This window comes from Cupressus sempervirens, chromosome 3 (assembly GCF_028749045.1).
Source record: "Cupressus sempervirens isolate cs-2001-9-10 chromosome 3, ASM2874904v1, whole genome shotgun sequence".
Classification (NCBI taxonomy): domain Eukaryota; kingdom Viridiplantae; phylum Streptophyta; class Pinopsida; order Cupressales; family Cupressaceae; genus Cupressus; species Cupressus sempervirens.
Genome location: NC_143120.1, coordinates 942,903,374 through 942,927,144, shown reverse-complemented (window position 1 = coordinate 942,927,144; position 23,771 = coordinate 942,903,374).

Sequence of the window (23,771 nt, the reverse complement as noted above, 5' to 3'; positions counted from 1 at the left end):
TGAACCGTAGCTCCGATTGACGAACCGTTTACATTTTTGGAAAGCTCTCGAAGCGTTCTATAGCCCTATGGACAAGCTTTGCTCATTCCCAATTTTTTGACCCTTTTTGAGGCCATTTAATGCCCCAAACCTGACTTTGAAGCATTCTTAGGAGGTCTCCAAAACCTGAAAAAACTGCAATAACTTTCAAACCGTGGGGCCTTTTGACCTGATTCTTTTTCTGGAATGCTCTAAATCAAAATTACATTCATCTATCCAATTCACACCTTCTAGGTCACCAAAATGATGGCCAAATTGCATGCTCCTATTTTTTTGGGATTTTCAAACACACTGATAGTGGAACTATGAGAGTTGGAACCTTTATTTGACCCAAATGGGTATCCAAAAATGTAAAGACATGAAACAAAAACTAAGTCTATGTACTTTTTTTTTTTTTGGGTGACACAGGATTGCCCTTATACCTCTGGATGCTCCTGCATCAGACACGCAGGGTAGATTGAAAAGTGACCCTGTCACTTTATGGATGATAGAGGAAATCCCAAATGGGAAACCTCAGCTACTGAAATCCAAGTTGAGTCCTTGATCGGTCGTCCTTTCCATTTGACCAAATACTCTTCATACTACCTATTTCTGGTACTCCTACCCACACGATGATCTAGAATTTCTTCTATCTCCTCCTTCTTAGAAGCAGGAATTGGACATGGCTCTAACACTAGCTCCTCATCTGCACCATCATCATGATACTCTGTTAAATCTGCAATGTTGAAAATGGGAGAAATCTGAATACCATCTGGCAGCTCCACTTCATATGCATTTCCTGAGTCATGTTTCTTCAAAATTTTGCAGGGGCCAAATTTCTTCATTTAAGCTTGTTGTAAGTACCAGATGGAAATCTTTCTTTTCGTAAGTGTACCATGACTAAATCTCCTACTTGGAATTCTTTATGTCTTCTCCTTTGATCAGCCCTAGCTTTATACTCTTGATTCATCTTGGTTATGTGTGCCTGAACCTCCTCATGTAGATGCTTGATATGTTCAGCAAATTCTTCAGCTTCAGCACTTGTCCTCTCTCCTTGTTCTATCTTCCTCGGCTCTGGTGCAGTCCTTGGGCTATTCCCATATACAATTTGGAATGGTGAGTTTTGAGTACTCCTATTTATAGAGTTATTATAAGAAAACTCTGCCTGTGGTAGAATCAAATCCCATCCCTTGGGCTTATCCCTCACTAAACATCTCAGCGAATTTCCTAGACTTTTGTTTACTACTTCTATTTGACCATCAGTCTGTGGGTGATGCGTGGAACTGAATTTTAGGTTAGTTCTCAACTTCTTCCACAATGTCCTCCAGAAATACCCCACAAATTTAGTATCTCTGTGAGAAACTATACTCCTTGGAAGACCATGTAGTCTTACCACCTCTTTGAAAAACAAGTTTGCAATATGGACAGCATTATGAGTTTTGTGGCATGGAATGAAATGTGCCATTTTGGAGAACCTATCAACCACCACGAATACTGAGTCATTACCCCTTTGTGTTGTTGACAATCCAAGAAAAAAATCCATACTTATGTCCTCCCATGGCCTTGATGGAACAGGCAATGACTGATAAAGACCCATATTGTGACTAAACCCCTTGGCAACTTGACAAACCTGGCAACTTTTTATGAACTTCTTCACATCCTATGAAATTTGAGGCCAAAAATAATGTTCTCTAAGAATGGAAATGGTCTTATCTCGACCAAAATGTCTTGCCATCCCTCCATTGTGTTTCTCCTTAATTAGATTTTCCCTCATGGAACTCCTTGGAATGCACAATTGACTACCTTTGAACAACATGCCATCCTGAATCAAATAATCTAACCACTTTGTTCTATCTACAGCAATAGGCTCTTTACATGCTTTCCATGCTTCAGCAAAATCAGGATCCTTGGGGTACAAATTCTTGAGTTCATCAAACCCAACTACTTCAACCTGCATTACTATAAGCAGTGACTGTCTCCTACTTAGTGCATCTACAACCCTATTAGATTTTCCACTTCTATGCTTCAACACAAATGTATAACTCTGCAAGAATTCTACCCACTTCATATGCCTCTGATTCAATTTACCTTGGCTATTTGGGTACTGTAATGCCTGATGATTAGTATACAAAAGAAATTCCTTTGGAAATAAATAATGCCTCCATTTCTTTAAGGCTTGAGCTATTGCATAGAATTCTTGATCATAAACAAAATACTTCTTCTTTGCATCATTCAATTTTTCACTAAAATATGCAATAGGCTTACCTTCTTGGCTTAATACAGCCCCAATAGCGCTGCCACTAGCATCACAATCCACCTGAAACACTTTTCTAAAATCTGGAAGTGCCAACACAGGCTGTTCTATCACCTTCTTCTTCAACAATTCAAAACTTCTCGTAGCTGCTGCAGTCCATTTGAACTCTTTTCTATCCCCTCTTATTATATCAGTTAGGGGTGCACATATGCAACTGAAATTCTTAATAAACTTCCTGTAAAAACTAACTAGACCATGAAATGATCTTACCTCAATAGAAGACCTTGGAGTAGGCCATTCCAAGATGGCTTTTACCTTCTCTGGATCCATTTTGAGACCTTCAGGTGATATAACAAATCCCAAATAGACTAACTCCCTTTGTGCAAAGACACACTTCTTTAGATTAATTAACAGTTTCTCTTCCCTTAGCCTTTCAAGGACACTATGAATATGCAGTAAATGTTGTTACAAAGTCTTGCTGAAAATTAAAATATCATCCAAATAGACAATAACAAATTTTCCCAAGAACTTCTTAAGTACCTCATTCATGAGCCGCATGAAGGTGCTTGGGGTGTTCGTCAATCCAAAGGGCAGGACTAACCACTCATAAAGACCCTCCTTGGTCTTGAAGGCTATTTTGCACTCATCTCCTTCTCGAATCCATATTTTATGATAGCCACTCTTCAGATCTATCTTTGTGAAGTACTGAGCTCCGCTCAAGCAGTCCATAAGATCATCCATCCTTGGTAAAGGAAACTAGTACTTGATGGTTATCCTATTTATAGCTTGAGAATCTATACACATCCTCCACTCTCCATCATTCTTTGGTGCAAGTACTATAGGTACTGCACATGGACTCAAGCTCTCTCGAATCAAGCCCTTCCTCAACAGCTCCTGAACCTGTCTATTTAGCTCCTCTATTTCAGTAGGAGTCATCCTATGAGCAGCCTTGTTAGGCAAACTAGCTCCTGGAATCAGATCTATCTGATGACTGATTTGCCTTACTGGTGGCAATCCATCTAGAACATTATCAGAGATAATATCTCCAAATTCCCCTAGTAAATCTGAAACTTCAAATGGTATTTCACTACTACCTTCTTTATCTTTCCTAGGAATCAAAGCATAGCATATATGCTGATGTTTCATGCCATCTAAAAACTTCCTTCCATCAACAAGAGAAATCCTAGCACTGCTACATACCTTTTCACCTTCCCTTTTCATGGGCTTCAATTTGTGGCGAACTCCATCCTTTGTCAGAGAGTATGTGTTTGCATGTCCATCATGTATTGCATGTCTATCAAACTACCATGGTCTACGCAACAATAGATGGAAAACATCCATTGAAATAACATCACAGAGAACTTCATCATGGTAACTCCCAATTTTGAATTTTACTAAACATTGTTCACTTACTAGGACCTTATGATCATCTTTTACCCAAGAAATCTGATAGGGCTGGGGATGTTTCTCCCTCTTGAGCTTCAGCTTAGAGACCGTCTCTTCTGATACCAAGTTATCAGTGCTACCACCATCAATGATCACATCACAATATTTATCCTCACACTTGCATCTGGTACGGAACAAACTCCTCCGTTGTCTTGGTTCATTCTCACCACTTAGTAGGAATCTTTCATTTACCAAGGTCTCTCCTCTTTCTGCATCCTCTGAATGTGATGATTGTGCATCCTCATCCACATGAGCAACCCTAGCTTGGCCCTCAGCTCTCCTATCTGTCCTTCCTTATTGTTGAGGGCATTCAAAGGCACAATGAACTTCTTCATTGCAATGGAAACAGGTACCATGGAATCCTCCTCTTCCTTTTCCACGTCCTCTACCTCTTCCTCTTTGATTTCCAAAGTCTTGATCATGGGAGCGGTTGAAACCCTCATTCCTCTAGTTTCTGCTAGTACCCACATCTTCATTTTTCTTTTGGGTTTCATTGCAGCCTCCAGATGATCTACCGCTTCCCCTTCCTCCTTGACCGCTCCCTCTTTGTCTTCCTTCAAACCTTTTACTCAGCTTCTCTTCAACTCATAGGGCAAACTAGTATGCTTCTTCAATGTTGGTCATTCTTACCAAACTTAATTCCTCCAGGATGCTAGGTCACAACCCACTGATATAACGAGCAACCTTCTCCTTATTTGCTTATGCATGCCCCGCTCTAATCAAGAGTCAGTAAAACTCCTCTGTATACTCTTGGACTGATCTTCTTGCTTGCTTTAACCCATGCATCTTCTTAAACAGATCAAGCTCGTAGTCCACAGGAATGAACTGCTTCTTCAATTTTTCCACCATGCAATCCCATCTTGTGATCTTCTCCTTTCCTCTTCTAAGTCTTTCCAATTGAACCTCTTGCCAATAGATTTTGGCATGGCCTTTTAGTTTGGCCTTTGCAAACTTAACCCTATCTGGGTCCCTTATATCCTCATACTCAAAGTATTCTTCCAGTTCATTGATCCAATTGATTAACTCATCTGGTTTCAAATTTCCTGAAAATATACCCACTTCAATTGTAAGTCTTTTCCCAAACTTAGTAATGGCCTTAAAAAGGCTTTCCTCTACAGGATTCAGAACTTCCCTGTCAACTTTCTCTTCTGGTCCCATTACTTCTTCTTCATTGTCATCCTCACTGTTGTCACCTGCAGCAACATTTGCTCCTCTACGAATCTCCTCTTGCAATGCTTGTACCTACCTCTGGAGGGCTCTAACCTCCTCAGGATCAATAGCTCTAGCCCTTCTGCCACACTCTATTCGTGGAGGCATCTTCTAACTCGAACCCACAACCACACAGTCCTGGTGCAAACTGCCTCACAGTCGGCGCTCTGTCTACACACTCAGGAAAACCCGCTCTGATACCACTTGATGGGGACACAACCCAAGAACAAAATGGACACAACAGAAAAGGGAAATTATATTAACTAAGAAAATAAGCTAGTACAAATAGTACAGAGAAAATAAACTTTAGAACATGCCCTAAGGGCTTACAATAGCATAAATCTGGAGAATATTTCTCCTTTTAGCACCTCCTCTCAAACTCCACTCCGAACTACCTTTTACAATGCCAGAAATCTCCTTAAATAGACCTTAGAGGGTTGAGGACTAGGAGTACATTCTAGAAAGTTCTAGTAGGCATCCAACGACAAAATAGAAGGTTCCAGAGGCTACGTTAGAAGTCGGTGCAAATCTAGAAGAATCTAAAAACGGTAGCTGAACTTCCGGGAGGCATAGCTTTTGAACCGTAGCTCTGATTGATGAACCGTTTACATTTTTGGAAAGCTCTCAAAGCGCTCTATAGCCCTATGGACAAGCTTTGCTCATTCCCCATTTTTTGACCCTTTTTGAGGTCATTTAATGCCCCAAACCTGACTTTGAAGCATTCTTAGGAGGTCTCCAAAACCTGAAAAACTGCAATAACTTTCAAACCATGGGGCCTTTTGACCTGATTCTTTTTTTTGGAATGATCTAAATTAAAATTACATTCATCTGGCCAATTCAAACCTTCTAGGTCACCAAAATGATGGCCAAATTGCATGCTCCTATTTTTTACGGATTTTCAAACACAGTGATAGTGGAACTGTGAGAGTTGGAACCGTTATTTGACCCAAATGGGTATCCAAAAATGTAAAGACATGAAACAGAAACTAAGTCTAAGTACTTTTTTTTTTTGGGTGACACAGGATTGCCCTTATACCTCTGGATGCTCCTGCATCACTTGGGAGGGATGAGAAAGCATTGGGTGAAGGGTTTAGTTGGGATTGAAATATAGTTGAGAACCTTGGAGTATGGGCTCCATTGCATGCCATATTCATTCATAGATTGCTTTGGGATGATAAGGAAAGTGATGGTGTGGAAAGAGAGTTTATGAAGTATGGGTTTTCAAGGATGCTATAGGTGATGGTAGTATGTTTGAAGAATGTTTGTGGACAGCCCAGAAAGGGCATGAAAATTGTTTTTGAGAAAGCCTCGAAAGGGCATGAAAATTATTGATTTGTGAAAGCCCTAAAAGGGCATAAAAATTGTAGTTACAGATATGGTATGATATGACAAGTCTCCTAATTGAAAACCCACCTTCACCCAATGTTTATGGTTCCATTTGTGAATCATTGTGAAAACCTTGGTTGGGGTTGTAAATGTGCTACAAATGTTGTGATCTTGTTTGTTCTTGTGGTTGTGATGCTGTTCAAATGTATCTCGGTTGAGCCTTTTTTCCCCTAGTGCGGAGATGATCTCCTTGAGGCCTAGGTTGGGAGGTGAGCATTCATGGTTCATCATTTTTATCTCTCATTTGCAGTTTCTTTTGGAGGATCTTTGCAACTTGGAGTTTTTTGTTCTATTGTCTTCCCATGTACATAGGAGAAGGAGATGATATTGTGTTTGAGTTGAGATAAACATAAAACCTCATCTTGTTTAGTGAATCTAAATGTATTGTAAGAGTAATGTTATTGTTATTTCATTTGTCAACTTGAAAGGTTGTGAGTATCCATGTTTTGTGGAATGTATTTTATTGTGCATATTTGATATTGATTCCACCACCTTTTTGGTGTTTCAAGAGAGTCTCGTGGAGGAGGAACTCATTGTAATGATATTGCTATTTTATTGTTTTGGATAAGACTATTATCAAGGATTTAACAGACTTGATGTTCTTATGTGGCATGAAAAACATTCTCAAACCCAAATTTGATATTACAGAAGAATTTGTATTGATAGAAAGGATTATCCTTGTTCAATGTTATTATCATTTAGTTCTATTGCATAATAGTTGTGAATGTACATTCAAATTGAAAATCTGCATGAGAATATAATGTTAATCCTAGAGCAAATGTTATCTAGACTTCATAATGCAGAGATAGGAACAATTCAGATAGTTTCACATTAACCCTGTCATGAAATATATATTCATTGCATTGAGATTATTGTTTAAATGTTAAATAAACATCATCAACCTAGACTATACAAGTATGCAGAGTAACTCCAAATTAGCATAGTAATAACCTATAAAGAATATCGTAGGCTTAGAGGTAGGAAATCAATGAAAATAATAATAATAAGGAAGTATATAGTGTGAAGAAAATAGACTTGCAGTAGATGCAATTTTCAACATTCTGGAATTTGTATGGGATGTGGAAATAATTCACAGTTAATACAGTTGAATAAAATATTACACCTAGGAATATGCAAAAGATAAATTAGGAAGCATTTACATAATAGGATATGTCTTGTCCATCACCATTTTAAGATAACTCAAGATACTATGATTTTGAATTAGCCATTAGAAACAATAAATAGGTCTAGTTCCATACAAAGACCAAAACATTAAACATAAAGGACATTAATAGATAAAATAATAACCATGTCAATATATTCATCCAATAATAAACATATATAAAGGCATCCCCTACCAACCCAAGCACCTACATTCCCTCCATGAAGTTTACTTGGCATTAAACAAAAGTTGGGAGAGGGAGCCATCCTGACATCCTATCAGTACAAATCCCGAGCGCCTTCATCTTGGAAAAAGGGAATGGCTTATTGAAAGGAAACCTAGTGCCAACTATGGAGGGAGGACCATACTAAACAAGGAATAATTATTTAAAAAGACAACTTGGAAGGTGTAAGATTGAGTTTTTTTATTTAATGCACTACTTTTTCCATTCCTCTAGGCAAGTTCCAAACTTGAGGTGGTCCCAACAATTGGTGCATTTCTATATACTCCTTTCTAGGTTCCATGTATGGTTTGGTCAACATGAGATCATGCCATAAAGTAAGTTTAGATTTTAACCTTCCTCAAGACCCATATGTTGGGACCACATTTGGAAAGAAGGAAGCAACCTAGGTTAGAATAATGAAGAGCATTGGTTAGTGGAAAAGTTTAAGAATTTATGATGTATTAATAGTAGTAATATAATAATTAATTGGAATGTATTATTTATATGGTATAGAATAATAATATATATGAGATTAGAATAGATGTCAAGTAGGATTGGAAATGTTGTCTGGTGGATTAGGTAAATATGTGTATGTGGTATGAAATCTAATAGATTTCTAGCTAAATGGTGGGATTGTATTAGGATAGTTAAAATATGATAGTCAGGATGGATTAGATGATCTAATAAAAATTAATTTCTTTCTATCTTAGTCACATTGGTATATATTTAGTAAGTTGTCAAGATTATAATGGTTAGTTAGAATTATGGAATTTAAATGTTAGATAGCCTTAGGCAATAGGATATATGATTAGATTTAATGTACCATAGTCTTAGAAGGAAGCTTTCTTCAATGAAAGATGCTAGTTAAGATAGTAATAATAAAACTACTATTACTCATGTGCTCTCTCTTTTAGTCATCGAGAATTATAAGTGATCGAAGTTAACTTAGGAGATCAGCATTTCTAGATTATTGTGAACCCCTAGTTACTTTCTTGTACCATTAGTGAGCTAGTAAACCTCAACTTATTATTTAAATTAGTAAAACTCATCAACTTGTATCACATGCATTATGTTTCTTAAAACTAAGTGAACTATGCTTCTCTATCAACCTTGCAACATACTGAAAGGTTATTGACTGCATTTGAATCTTCTACCTAAAAGATAAAAATGTGCTTCTCATACATACCTTAATGTCACCTAATTATTATCACCTTGGATTATAGGGCGATATCAAATACGGGTATGTGCAGGATCATGGTGTACCAAACTATGGCCTTAAGTGGCAGTGAAAAACCAGCAAATCAGGGTTATGTCAACTTGACACATAATTTTAAAATGGTTATGGACTTTATATCAAAAATTTATAAAAAAATAATCTGTAGGAAATTGAATCTAATTTCTTAACTACAAGGCCTTATTTGGAGAAAAAATTATTTGATTGGTCAAAAGTTTTGATTTTAATGCAATACTACAAAAATTTTTAGGGAAAAAATAAAAAGTAGGTGTATGTCTGACCACCTTAATCATAATCAAATGATAATATTTTTAAATAAAATTTTAGATATAAAAAGTAGACTCATGCCTGGATGTGATGCATATTTTTGGCAATTTTTATTCCAAATAAATAAATAATTATGGATTTTCTACTATACTATTTTCAGAATTAAAAAACTCTCATGTCTGACCACCTTAACTAGTTCAAAAAAAATCAAAATTAAGTTTTTTTTTTTTTTTTCTTATAGTAGTCAAAGCATAGAATGTGATGCATCTTTTGGATTTCACAAATCTTATACGGTTTGAAAGTTATAGCTATTTTTCAACCAGTATGTCAATCAGAAGTTTGTAGCTAACTCCATTAGAAAATAAGTAATAATTACTTACTAAACTTGTAATTTGACAAAACTTACATTTATGAAAAGCTAAGAACATTCTTAAGAAACCCTTTTCATTACATCAAATTTTGGTTAGAAAGAAGTCGTCAGCTACATGCTTGAAGTAAAAAACACATAACAACATGCCAAAAACACATTTTCGAGATGTTTTAAAGATGACCATATAAGGTTGGTATTGAAAGATATAGTAGGAATTATAAAGGTATTAATTGTTTTCATTTAGTATCATGATGGGTGGGAAAAAAGTGGGAATAGATTTTGAAATTCTTTGAGGTATTTCAGAAATACATATTTTTTAGATTGCCACTTTTTGGCACACCATGATCCTACACATACCCATACTAAACCAAAAAGCTTGGTGACCAAACTTGTACTACCCCTAGGACTCATGACTTATTAGTACCATCTTTTGCCATCTTAGTAGCTAGACCAGTTAGAGAATATTATTATGTTAAAAAAAAATTTGTTGTGTTTGCCTTGACAAAATTTAGGGCATGAAATTTGTTGTGTTTTCCTTGGCAAAATTTAAGGCATGAAACATATTTATATTTAAGCTCATCCCGAGGAGTGATTTGATTCTGCTCAAAGAGATCTATGAACTGTTTAATACCTTTGTTAGCCCACAGTCTAGCAGAACACCCTTGGGTAATGGCCAAAGGTTTACCATTTAGGTGAAGATTCCACCAAATGGATCTTTTACCATGGAGTTGATCATTACAATGAAAATCCTTATTAGTGATGAATTTCCTAACATGGTCCCAAGCCTTCCAAATAGATCTAAAAACCACAGAACCTTGGACCATGACAGGAAAGTTACCAATAATGAGGTCACAAAAGGGGAGATTAGTCCAAGATTTGGCTTTCTTAGGTATACCCCTCTCAATGTTGTTTCTAACTAGCACTTTCCAAGGACAGTCACCCTCCATGGATTGAAAAATCCATTTGGCAGATATGGCAATACCCTGAATTCTTAAGTCCTTCAACCCAAGTCCCCTAAGGGCCTTATTAGTGTGGCACCAAGCCCACTTAACAGAATCAAATTTATTATTACCCTTTCCATTAGACCAAAGAAATGGTCTGATGGACTTATGAATTTTAGGAATCTAATAATTGTTAAAAAACGAGGCAGAGGAATAGTAAATGGTGTAAGATGACAACATATTCTAGCAAACTTGAATTCTACTTGCTAGAGATAACGCCCTATTATGCCATTTTTAAAGCTTCTTATCAATCTTCTCTTTAACCCATTACCAAATGTCCTTGAGGGAAGGTTCCACCAAGAAATGGATACTAGGATATCTAGTGATCTTATTAGGGCCTCCCCATTGAAAATTGTATTGAGAAAACCAATCTAGGGGCTGCACATCCCACCCCAAACAAACTGATTTGGCTTGAGATATTTTAGCCCCAGATTTAGAACAAAAAAAATTGAGTTTATATTGCAAAGCCTTAAAATTACTTTCTAAAAGCTTAAAGAAGAATGTGATATCATCTGAAAACTGGCATTGATGAGCTCTTCATCATTAGGAAAATAGATACCTTTGACATCAGGAGATAAAGAATTATCTCTAAGAATATAGAAAAGAGCCTCTAAAGCAATCACAAAAAGAGATGGTGCTAGAGGGAACCCTTGTCTAATGGATCTCCCTAGAGAAAAAGGAGTAGAGATAACACTGTTAACTTCAACCTGAGCAGAAGCATCACTACGAAGAACCTACACAGTATTACAAAAGGAGGGAGGGAAACCAAAGGCCTCTAACATCATAAGGATAAACCTCCATTCAACCCTATCATAAGTCTTCTCAAAATCGAAAAGAAGCATGGCTGAGTTTTGGTGTGAGCATTTAGACCACTTCATGGCTTCCCAACTAGTTATGAGATTCTTGAGAATATATCTACCCTTGATGAAACCAGTTTGGTTGGAGTTAACAAATTTAGGAAGAATACTAACTAACCTAAGAGCCATAATTTTAGCCAAAATCTTATATGACACATTAAGAAGGGTAATTGGCCTCCAATTCCTAATGAGAATCTTATCTCCGTCCTCGTGGAGGAGCTTAATGATCCCTTGATTAACGTCATGTCCCAAGGAGCCAATAGACAAAGCTTCAGTGTATAAGTCATGGAGATCCTTACATATCCAACTGATATTGGATTTATAGAACTCAACAGGAAAACCATTAGGACTCGAGGCCTTATCATTATTGAGAGCCTTGATAGCTCCCTCTATATCCTCAATAGAGATATCTTTAGCAAGCACAACAATATCATCCAAGTCCAACTTTTTAGGAATAAGTATTTTGCATTTATTTCCTAAAGACCTAGCCTCAAAGGAGTCCTTTAAAGTAAAAAGAGGACTTGTTGTAATAATCAGGAAAAAGCCTAAATAATAATCTCAAGGTCTGAAATGTCTTGATTATCAATCAAGAGTCTATCAATGGACTCTTTAATATGTTTATGTTTAAGAAGATTGAAGAAAAATTTTGAACCCTTGTCCCCATGTTGGAGCTAGTGGGCTCTAGATTTGATCCTGGCTCCATGAATCCTAACTTGTTGATGCTTCCTAAGAGCATCCTTGGCAGCCATAACCTGAGAGAGAAGATCCAAATTGGAGGAATCTCTTTGGATGTTGTTCTCTACTATTTGCAATTCAGAAGATAATTGTTTTTCAAAAAACCTATAATCCTTAGCCTTTTTTTGACCAATGGTTTGAAGAAAGATCCTCCAAGAAGAAAGGTTAGTTTTCCATCTATCAAGAAGGAACAGGTGTTGAATGTTAGTTTTATTGATACCTCTAATAATTTGTAGAGCAACAAGAATGTCCTCATCCATGAGGAGACTGGTGTTTAAGATGAATTTACTACTTCTTGACTTGTGTTGAAGGGGACTACTATTAAAATTAACCTTAGTCAAAATAGGGTGATGATCAGACAAAGTGGTGGCAATAACCCAAACAATATTTCCAGAGATGTTAGGAGGAAAGAGAAAAAATACTTATTGGCATAAACCCTGTCAACCTTGGAATAAATCCTAGCATTACCTTGTTGAAAGTTGCACCAAGTGTGCCATAATTAGAATTTAGAAATCTATTCCAATAGAATTTTTCATTATCCTTCCAATGAAAGGAAATTCCCCTCGACTTGTCATCCTAAGATTCAATCATGTTGAAATCTCCATTGAAAAGCTAAGGCATATTTGGGAGGTCTATAAGCCATCTCAAGAGCTCAATTCTTTCCTTAGGACCATTTGAAGCATAAATAACACAGACCGCAAAAGTCTTGTCATCATACTACAAAGTAACCCACACTGCTCTCTGACAAGGAGAACATTAATTATTAGTAATATGTTTTTCCCATTTATTACTAATAAGCAGGGAAATTCCTCCTCTACCTCTCTCATGGTTAGTGCAAAACTTAATAGCATCTTTCCAAATAAAATTAAGATTTGAATCCAAAGTGAATCCCACAGACTTGACTTCCTGCATCATAAAGAAGTCTATAGAATGCAAAGAATTTAACAATCCCTTGATAACAAATATTCTATCAGGAAACTCTAAATCCCTCAGATTCCAAGATAGGCAATTCATTCAGACAAAATGTTAGAGGTGGAGCACATAATACCTTCTTGATCAGCTAGGGCCAAAAAATTATTTGAGGAATCCCCAAGTTTAGGAATAGATGGTTTAATTTTTGAGCGAGGTGGTCTTCCTCTTCCCCTGGCAATAGGAAAGTAGGTGTTAACATCGTCTTTGATATTTGTTAGCAAATCCACATCCATGCACTACCCATGATTAGACTTCGGAGGAATAGGGGTGGCCGATATAATTTCAAATTCATAATCCTCCCCAATCTCTTGGAAGATTTTTTGGGGAAATTTTTTAGAGGACTCACTATCTTGGGGCTTACAATTGATATCAACATTCTAACTGATAATATTTGCATTAGTCAAAGTAGGACTAGTAAACAATTTAACATGATGATTATTACTATTGTTGGGCCGAAAAGTTTTAGGCACGGAGTAACTATTTCCCCTTCTTTTTTTGTTATCTCGAGCAAGAGTAAAACCATCATTTGTATTAAGATCAATAGCCAAATCAAGATTGGGAAGCATCTAAAGAACTCCAAAGGTAGGAGAGGTATCACACAAAATATTCTCAAGCCAAACAGTAATAACAGAGAGAGGGTTAGTTATAGTTTTAGTTGAAACATTCTCAAGTCGAACAATGTTAGGAACAACATTAGTTGAAACATAAGTGGGGTTAGGGATTTCAGTGGGAGGCAATGGGGATGAAGAAGAAGCAGGGGTTGAACGACAAAGAGCATTCTCAAGGGGAGGATTACTGGTGATGGGAGGATTAACCATATTTTTAGTTGAATCATTGGAAACATTTGTTTTTTTTTCCTAATTACTAAACAATCCTTATGGAGGTGGCCTTCTTTGTAGCATAGAAAACAAGCGTTCAAACCCCCCAAAACCTCTATAGGACAGATATAAGCATCATTAAGGATATTAATTAAAATATTGGTAGGAAGGTCCTTACCACACAAGAGAGAGATAAGAATTCTAGCATCCATATGCAGGACGAGTCTCAAGTTTCATCCATTCAAATAATTTTACCAATAGGCTCAAGCAAATGTGGCAAAAAATGCCATAAACAAGGGGGAATGTTTTTTACTAGTATCCATCTTGGAGTTGAAAGTGCATGAACCTTCTCATGGATGGCCTCTAGTGACCAAGCAATAGCTCTAAACAATGTTGAACCCACATTCCAATATATTTTTTTAAGAACCTTTGTTTGAGCATCATGATTCACAAAGAAAATCATGTATAAACCCTTTTGTATGTGCCTACATAATGAAATATATGCAACCCAAGTTTGTTATTCCAGTAATGATGGAGCCAATCATCCATAAATTTCATTGGTGGAAATTTATGAATTTCAACAGCTCAGAAAAAAATCACAGTATCTCTTAATCTATCTTTTTCCTTAACAATTTATTCCATCATGTTAGGATTAGGAACAATGGCAAAAGGAGACAGAGAAGCCAAAGGGGTCTTACCAGATTTGGAGACATCATTGTTACATGCGCTTGCAAATTCAAACCTTGCTCTATCATTAATGACCAATGATCGATCCACAGCCTCAAAAGAAGAATTAGGTCAATCGCTACTATGGGAGACTAGGTTACTAATGCCAATACCTGAAGAAGATTTAACCTCCCTCGAAAAAGTATTATTTGGTACTTGCTCAGCGGTCTTGCCATTACTCACCCCAAACATCTTAAAGTCTTTAATATTGGATGTAGAAAGGGATACACCTGAATCAAGGAGCTACATGGAAGAGTTGCGTTGTCCCTCACCATCAGCATTGGCATTGTCAGAGGTCGCCACCTTGGCAAAGCCCAATGATGCGAAAGGAGGAGAATAGAAATCCTTGCAGACCCGATCAAAAATCACATGCAGATCGAAAGGAGCAAATCCAATCAGACAGCTTTTCGCAAAAAAAAACCTAGTTTTTCATTTGCAATCGCAATTATCGCCAAAGGTTCAAATTTTGCTCATTACGCTATCTAATTAATTCACTAACTGATTCGTTGCCTACATACAATGCGAAGTTTGAAGCTTATTCAGCTAATGAAACATAACAATAATTTGTAATATTTTTCTAATATATTGTAATATTTTTCTAATATTTTCTAGACTAATGTTTTTAAAAATATTTTCTAATATTTTTCTAATATAAAAATAATTTTTTTTCTAATTGTTTTTCTAATTTTTTGCTTATAAAACTAATATTTTTCTAAATTTCTTTCCTAATGTTATACTATTTTTAAAAATATTTAAAAATATTTTTCTAATATTCTACACAATTGTTTTTAAAATATTTTCTAATGTTTTTCTAATATATTGAAATACTTTTCTAATATTTTCTAGACTAATATTTTTAAAAACATTTTCTAATATTTTTCTAATAAAACTAATTTATTTTTCTAAATTTGTCTCCTATTGTTATACTAATATTTTTTTGATATTCTAGATTAATGTATTTTAAAAATATTTTCTAATATTTTTCTAATATTCTAGACTATTTTTTTTCTAATATTTATCTAATTTAACACTAATTTGTTTCTAAATTTATTTTACAATGCTAAATTAATTATTTTCTAATATTCTACACTAATATTTTTTAATAATTTCTAATTTATTTTCTAGTAACACTCATATATAACTAACAAATTCAAAAAAGGTATAAACGATAAATTAATAGAATTAATTAACATAAATAAACAACAAAAATATAAAATTAACATCAAATATTCTTTGAAAACATAAAAAAACATTCAAATCATAACATATAAACATACACAAAATAACATGAGCAAAATTTGGAGGAGAATGGCACAAAGTGAAGTAACTCGCTTACCAATCAGGGGTGTTTGCTCCAACATCCAAATCAAATTTTACACCACCATAAAGTGAAATGGAAAAATAGAAAAACGGGAGTTTAAAACTCCAAATCGTCGTAATAATATGTTTGTGTGAACATATGGAATATGGAATTTTTAAAATTTCCATTGTTTTGCGATTTTCTTCATGCCATAAAAGTGGTACTCAATACTGTGGGTTCACCAAACTTCCTTAGCATTTTTATTATCTACTACCACCCATCTACATTTGCATAGACATTTGTGATAAAAATAGTCACAATTCATTTTTCATCTAAATAAATAAGTAATTTGACTCGAAAAATATCAATTCTTAAGTCACAAAAAAAACTATTTCATGAATAGGAGAAATAACCTTTGTATAAATAATAATTAACATATTTGACTTGTACCTCCACCATAATGGACATATCAAGGTAGGCATAAAAAATGTCATTGCATTCATATAGATGTCCCATAAAAATAACATGCAATGCTCCACTATTAATACTACCAACTCTACATCCTTTATGAATGAATATAATAATAATTACATTAAGATTATTATGGAATATTGAGTATATTTTTTATTTTTTAATTTACTCCTTAAGTGTCGAAGCCTATTTTTCCAATAGAATTAGAGACACACAAAACATATAGGATTGCAAGGTACACACCATCTGAACCCAAGCACTTGCAACACAACTTGAATTAATAAAATTTGAACTAGGAAAAATTAAAATTGAACCCTAAATTACATACTATATTGCTTATAGTCTTATCCTATTTTAACATCCTTATAAAAAATAAAAGAGAAAGCATAGAAATATATATCCTATCTTCAAATCTTATTTTATGATTATGGATGAATCCAATACATACCATTATTTCCTTCACTTTTATTCATACAATCAACAAAATGATAGTACAACTACGTGTGACTATTCAAATATGAAAGTAAGAGTATACAATAATTAGCTATGATAAAAAATATAAAATACAATATTTAAAGTGTCAATAAAAATCACAACTTTCAACCCCTTTATGAAAAGTATGTATCATATAAATATATATTAATTGTTCAAAGAAATCACAAAAAATTCAAAAAGATAGTATGTTAAGTGATATAATTTTTTCTTTCAACTCACTAAGTATTCAATAGAAAGATATTATTTCTTATGAGAAAACTATAAGAAGGGGAAATAAAGAGTGAAACAAAATAAAACATCTATTAAAAAGAAAACATATAATTTCCTATCCTTTTTCTTATATAGAGGAAGACCAAGAGTTTCCTCCCTCATTCAAATCTAATTTTATTGAATAGAATCCTAAGACATAACAATGCTCCCGGTTTTGATATGCCGGATATGTATGCCTAGACCTTGGAGAGAAAGAAGGTGGTTTGGATGAAAGGGTCTCATGGGTGGACTACTTAGATCGAGAACCACGATGATATCTTACATCAGTTGTTTCTTTGTCTTGTTGTATCTTTATGTTTTAGTCTTGCATCATACTATGTAACTATGTCATTTCTTTTGCTCGTGGGTTAGTTGTTTTGCCCCCCTTGTTTAGGTCTTTTGAACTCTCCATTTTAAAAATTAAAATAGAATCCTAAGAAATTTGAATTCAATATAATTTTACAAATAAAAGAATGTAAGCTTGTAATAATTGAATCTTCAACCAAGCTTTATATTCCAAATAACCGGTCCATCACGCTCTTTTATCGCTGCAACAAATAGCGAATATTTGATCTTATCGCTATAACGACGAGTGTTTCTCATCTCTTAATCGACGCGATACCTTGATCGCTATATCTAATAGCGATATCTCACCCGACACTGCTACATAAAAGAGTAATTAAAGACATTTTTAAATTAATATTGTCTTAAATATTAGATATTTAATTAATATTGTCTTAAAGGTTTGATGTTCATTTTCCTTACTAAAACGTTTGTGTTGAGATCTGGGTCATTGTACTAAACAGTCAGTTACAGTACATTAGTAACATGTAGGATACAAGATTTCAAATACAGAAGACCGAGAAGTGAAAAAAAAAAAAAAAAATCTACGTCTTTATAAGTAGTTTATTACATTTGAGTTGTTAGCTTGTGGATTCAAATTTAGCCAAGATCTGCTTATTATTTAATGATCTTCTCACCCCTCTAGGCATTGGGTCTTCTCAAACCTTTTTCAATCTGAAGACTTGAGCTTAGTGGATGTTGTATCCCATCATTTTATCAATTTGGCTTAATTAATCTTGGGGAATCCAAGATCCGCCGCACTCCATCTGGTTTGCATATCTCAGGCTTTTGTTTAATTTTCATTTTGGGGGTGTTTGTCCTTACAAGAAGATATGTAGAGTTTGACCGCCATTTTGAACATTGTGCTCAACATAATGAGATCGTTTCACTCTTAGGTTGATAGTACCATGCAATTGAGCTCAAAGTCTCATAGATTTTTGGGTTTCGGTAATTGGGGAAATACAGCCGATGGTTTCCCAATTGGAGCAGGAAATAGACAATGTTTGTTCAATCAAAATAAGCAGTGAAATCAAATAAGGGTCACCTAGATTTGACAAGAAGCTTGACAAGTCATTTGTGGTGGCCCAATGCTACGTTTAGTCAGACAAGTCATTTGTGGTGGCCCAATGCTACGTTTAGTCAGTCCATCTTCTATGAAAAACTTAAGTACACGTTTATGTGTACAGATTTATAGATTGCCTGCTTCAGACTCTTTGCATCAGTTTAAAACATTTTTCCTTCTGTCTTTTGAACTCTCCAAATCAATAGGCTTCATTTTATTTCATCATAAGCTTTATTTTTACAACAGCTTTCAATGACAAAAATGCACAGTGCCAGATAAGTATTACTAGCTGCAATGCGATGGTAGAGAAGATGAAGGAGATGGAGAATTACAGACATTCAGTTGGCATGTTTGTTGGCTCTGGACACTAGAGGCTTTGAGGAATAAAAAATATATACTCGGATTCTAGTAATTAATGGAGATTGACAATTATTTCTATTATATGTTTATAGTTACTATTTAAAAGTAATAGAACACATGCTATCATTAAATATTAGTATTGTTAGAAACCATTCTACACCTACTGTGCATGTTAGACTAGGCTGATATACCTTTTCTTTGTATATTGGTCAGGATTGATGAAGGGGCCCTCTAAAGTAGTAGTCAGTAATATGGGGTGGAAGTTTGTATCGGTGAAAAATCTTAAGGTACTTGAAATCCAATAGATTAGTATATTTTACTAATTACTTCAACCATTATATACTATCTCTTTATTTGAAAAAATATCTACTCAAGTTGCACCCAAAAATAATATAATTGCACAAATGAATCTAACTTGGACCAAAAATTGTTGACCATTTGTAAGAATTGAAGAATCAAATGGTCAATCCTATTGGCCCTTGAATAATGCTATTTGCATGGATGGTAGGTTATTGATGTCGGTTGTGACCGTTCAAGATATTCACAACTGATCCAAACATTGGTACGTTCGACCACAAGTTACTACTACTTGATACTGGATCTACACCTTGGTTAGTGATTCCAAGGGTCAATTGTTAAGAGAAAACAAAAGCAATTTGATATTTTGATTTAAATGGAGATTGGATAGGCCTCATCACATATTTTTCCCACTCCAAACATTGAAGAGAGCCAATTCCGAACTGCCCAAGTTGTGGTGTCTCCCACATCTGCCACTTTCCTTGCTCTGAAGAATAATTGAAATGATAAAATGAGGGTGATGGAGAATCCCAAGGCTCTGAAATTGTAGGCAACTGGTCTCCAGCACAGTGCAAATCATCAACAATGCCAAAAGGAAGCAATATCGACATAGTCCATAGGGGACACAATAGGTCTAGGTCTTTTAATTGGACCAGCAATAGGTACCTGATCAGATGAAAAAATAGATCTTTTTATCATCAATAGGCTCACCCTCATTGATTTTTTTCCTTTAATCTTTTGAACTCTCAAAATAAATAGGCCTTAACTAAGTCTAGACATCATAAGGAAGAAGAGAGTAGCTATTATCACCACTAAATTTTTTAATTTTTTTTCATTTTGGATGGATTTTTGTAGCATAGAGTAGTATAATGTAAATTTTTTTTTGGCTTAATGATTCCTATCTTTCTTGTATGATAAATGAGATCATCTAGATCTTTGAACTCAATAAGTGGGTTCACCTAATTAGAACATCTTTTAAACTTTGAATTCAACAACTGGGTGTGGTGATCATTTTAATTCTGTAAGTGGGTGTGCATCAGCTTGTCCAGCCCAAAATACAAGGGGCAAAACACATGCAAATTTATTTATTTTTAAACAATAATAATTAAATCCACTTTTAAAGATAATTGCACTACTAAGTTCAATATGTTTAATTGCACATATTTAAGTGTAGGTATGATGAGTAAGAACTACATGACCTTCTAACAATGTCCTATCATTCCCTTATATGTTTATAATCAATGAGTAAGGAAAAGATCGTTAAATCTAAGCAGTCATTATTAAATTGATTTTGACATTTGTTTCGTTATTGCTTTAATTTAAAGTAATCTATTATAACTAAAATAAATAATTCAAATAATCTTAACTCACAATACTAAACAACTATCTAGATGTAAAATCAACACTTAAAATTTAATCTAATAATCTAAGTTAATTTTACAACCTTTACTAATCTAAAACATTTTAAGATAAAATAACACTAACTTTCGATTTAAGAACAATATAATCACTTACAATAAATCTTGATTAATTTTAAGATGGATTAAATATGCTAACTAACTTATCTTAGACAACATATTCATGAAAATGATACTAACTTTTCTTAAAACATAAAAGTTTACTAAATACTAAATTAACTTTATAACTTTCTCAACAAACTTAATATCAAATTGTGAGGTCGACTCAATAGATTTAAAACATTTATTATTATCACTATAATGTAAACTAAAAAAAATATTAATAAGAAATATAATTGAATTCTTCTAATAACAATCTACGTAAATATAACTCTAATTATTTAAAAATCACAATCATAGAACTAACTATCTAAAATAACACCTAGCATAAAATTAAGTAAACTTTATTAAATCAAACATAAACAAGACCTCTAACCTTGAGACACACTTCCATATCCTACACCCAATTAATACTATCTATTATTTAAAAGAATATTGGTTAATTATGATTTTCTAACGTTAATATATCATCATTTTCCCCAATCACGTTCTACTCCCAATTATAATCCTAACACTTTGAACATACTAAGAACTTTAATGCATACTAATTTGTAATATTTAAAGTGTATCAAAGCTAGACAAAAGTGCACATTGAATACTTAAATTTAAACTAGCATAACGAAAAAAAAAACTACATAGCATTTCAATTTATGATCTATTCAAAATAATAATAATAATAACGGGATTTTTCTTGGGTGCAGCAGTTAGATTATGAATCTCTCCCTTTCTATTGCCGGATTTGTCATGAGTATGGTCATTTACTGCGTCAGTGCCCCCATAACTCAAGTTCCAAAGGAGTGGATGGTTCTACAGCTGGCAATACTGGTGGTTTGGCAAATACTACAAGGAAAGGACAATCTCAAATGGTTAATACTACCAAGGGGATGAATCCGCAAGATGCTACAGGTCAGGGTAAGGCTCAAATGCAAGATAAGGATGGATTTACCCTTGTTCGCCCTCATGCTAAGGGTTGTGGTCAAAAGAGGCCTTTGAAAGAAAGATTATCTGATTTAGGTTTTAACCGCTTTGAGGTGCTAGATAGTATGGTTCTAGAGGAGGGTATTCCTCCTCCTATCTCTTCTGATCCAGTTTGCCCAGATGAGAGATCTGTTCCTAATGATGCTTGTGGGGCATCCCAAGTTGTAGTATATCAGAACTGTGAGGTCCCTGTAGCTCCTGTGACAAAGGCTCTAGTGACTCTTGCAGTGTTGGAGGATAATGATGTTGTTTTAGCTGACTTGGTTAAGGATGTGCTACCATCGGGTAAGGGCAAGGGTTCTCCTCTCCCCTTGGCGTTGATGTCTTGACCCTTTAAGCAGGCTTCTTCTACTCCTCCTCTAAGGAGTGGGCGCAAAATAGACCAAGAGAAGATTAAACTCACAGGAGATATACTGATTGAGTCTGGTTCAGTGAAACCTTTGGATTCTCATTTTCCCAATTCTACCCAATGATGATTATTCTCTCATGGAATGTAAGGGGGTTGAATAGCATCCCTAGACAAAAGGCTTTTCATAGCTTGGTGGTTGATCATAGCCTTGATGTTTTTTGTATCCAAGAGACTAAGCTCTCTGTGGAGTCTATGGTCCAACATGCCTCTAGTATTTGGTCTCGTGACCAATGCCAGTGTGTTGGGGAAATAGGTAGTGTGGGTGGTTTAGCTATATTTTGGGATCCTCAAAAAATTTCTCCTCTTGGCTGGATGTCTTCTCGCTCAGCTCTCTCTATGGTAGCTTCTGCTCTAGACTCAGGAGAGGTAATCATGGTTACTAATGTGTATGCACCTGTTGATCTTGTGGGAAAGGAGGAACTTTGGGAACGTATTCAATATGTTAGAAATTGTCATCCTTATCATCCTTGGGTGTTAGCAGGGGACTTCAATTCAGTTTTAAGTTTGGAGGAGAAGCATGGTGGTTTGGCTAGATTGGGGCCTTCTTCTGCTATTCTTTGGCAACTTATATCTCTTTTGCATCTCTCTGATGTTAAGCCTTCTAATGGTCTCTATACCTGGAATAATCGTAGGACTAGTGTTGCTACTATCTCATAACGTCTGGATAGATTTCTTGTTTCTTGCTTTTGGGTTAGTGGCACCCTTACTATCTCTTCAGAAATCCTTGATTGGAGGGGTTCAGATCATTGGCCAATCAAATTTTTTTCTATAGGGGCTTATGTTCCGAAGTATCCTCCTTTTAAGTTCCAGTTGATGTGGCTTCGGGACTCCTCTCTTCATGATTGTGCTTTCTATTGGTGGAAAGATGGTGCTCTTGCATATGGTACCGCAATGTTCTCATTTTCTAAAAGGCTTCAATATGTTAAAAGGTAGCTCAGGATATGGAATAGGGAATGCTTTGGGAACCTTCACTTTATGAAGAGGCTTGCTCAAGAAGATCTTGATGTCATCACAAGGGAGATTAGAGATCGAGGTTTCTCAGAGGATCTTGGCAAGGATGAATCCCTTGCTTCTAGAGCTCTAGAAGAATGGGAACTTCAAGAGGAAATTTTTTGGAAGCAAAAGGCTAGAGTTGATTGGCTCTAGGAAGGTGATCGTAACACTGCTTTTTTCCATAAAACGGTGCAATCTCGCCGGAACCAGAGCACTATCTCTTCTTTGGTTAATTCTCAAGGTATCCAACTGAATTCCTTGCTAGCTTTGTTCTAGGAGGCTATTTGGTACTTCTCTACCCTCTTCTCTGAAGACTCTCCTCCTACCGATAATGAAGAAAATCTTATTTTGTCCTGTATTCCTTCCCTTATCACTCAGGAAATGAATGATTATCTCATGCGTCCTATTTCTTTGGAAGAGCTAGAGGAGGCAGTCTTTGGCATGCCTAAGGGGAAGGCTCCTGGTCCTGATGGCTTTCTAGTTGAATTCTTTCAGGAATTTTGGGACATCATTAATCATGATTTGTTGGAGGTGGTTAAAGAATCCTATGCTAGCAAGCAGATGCTTCGAGCTTTGAACTCTACATTCTTGACTATTATTCCTAAGAGAGAGGGTGCTA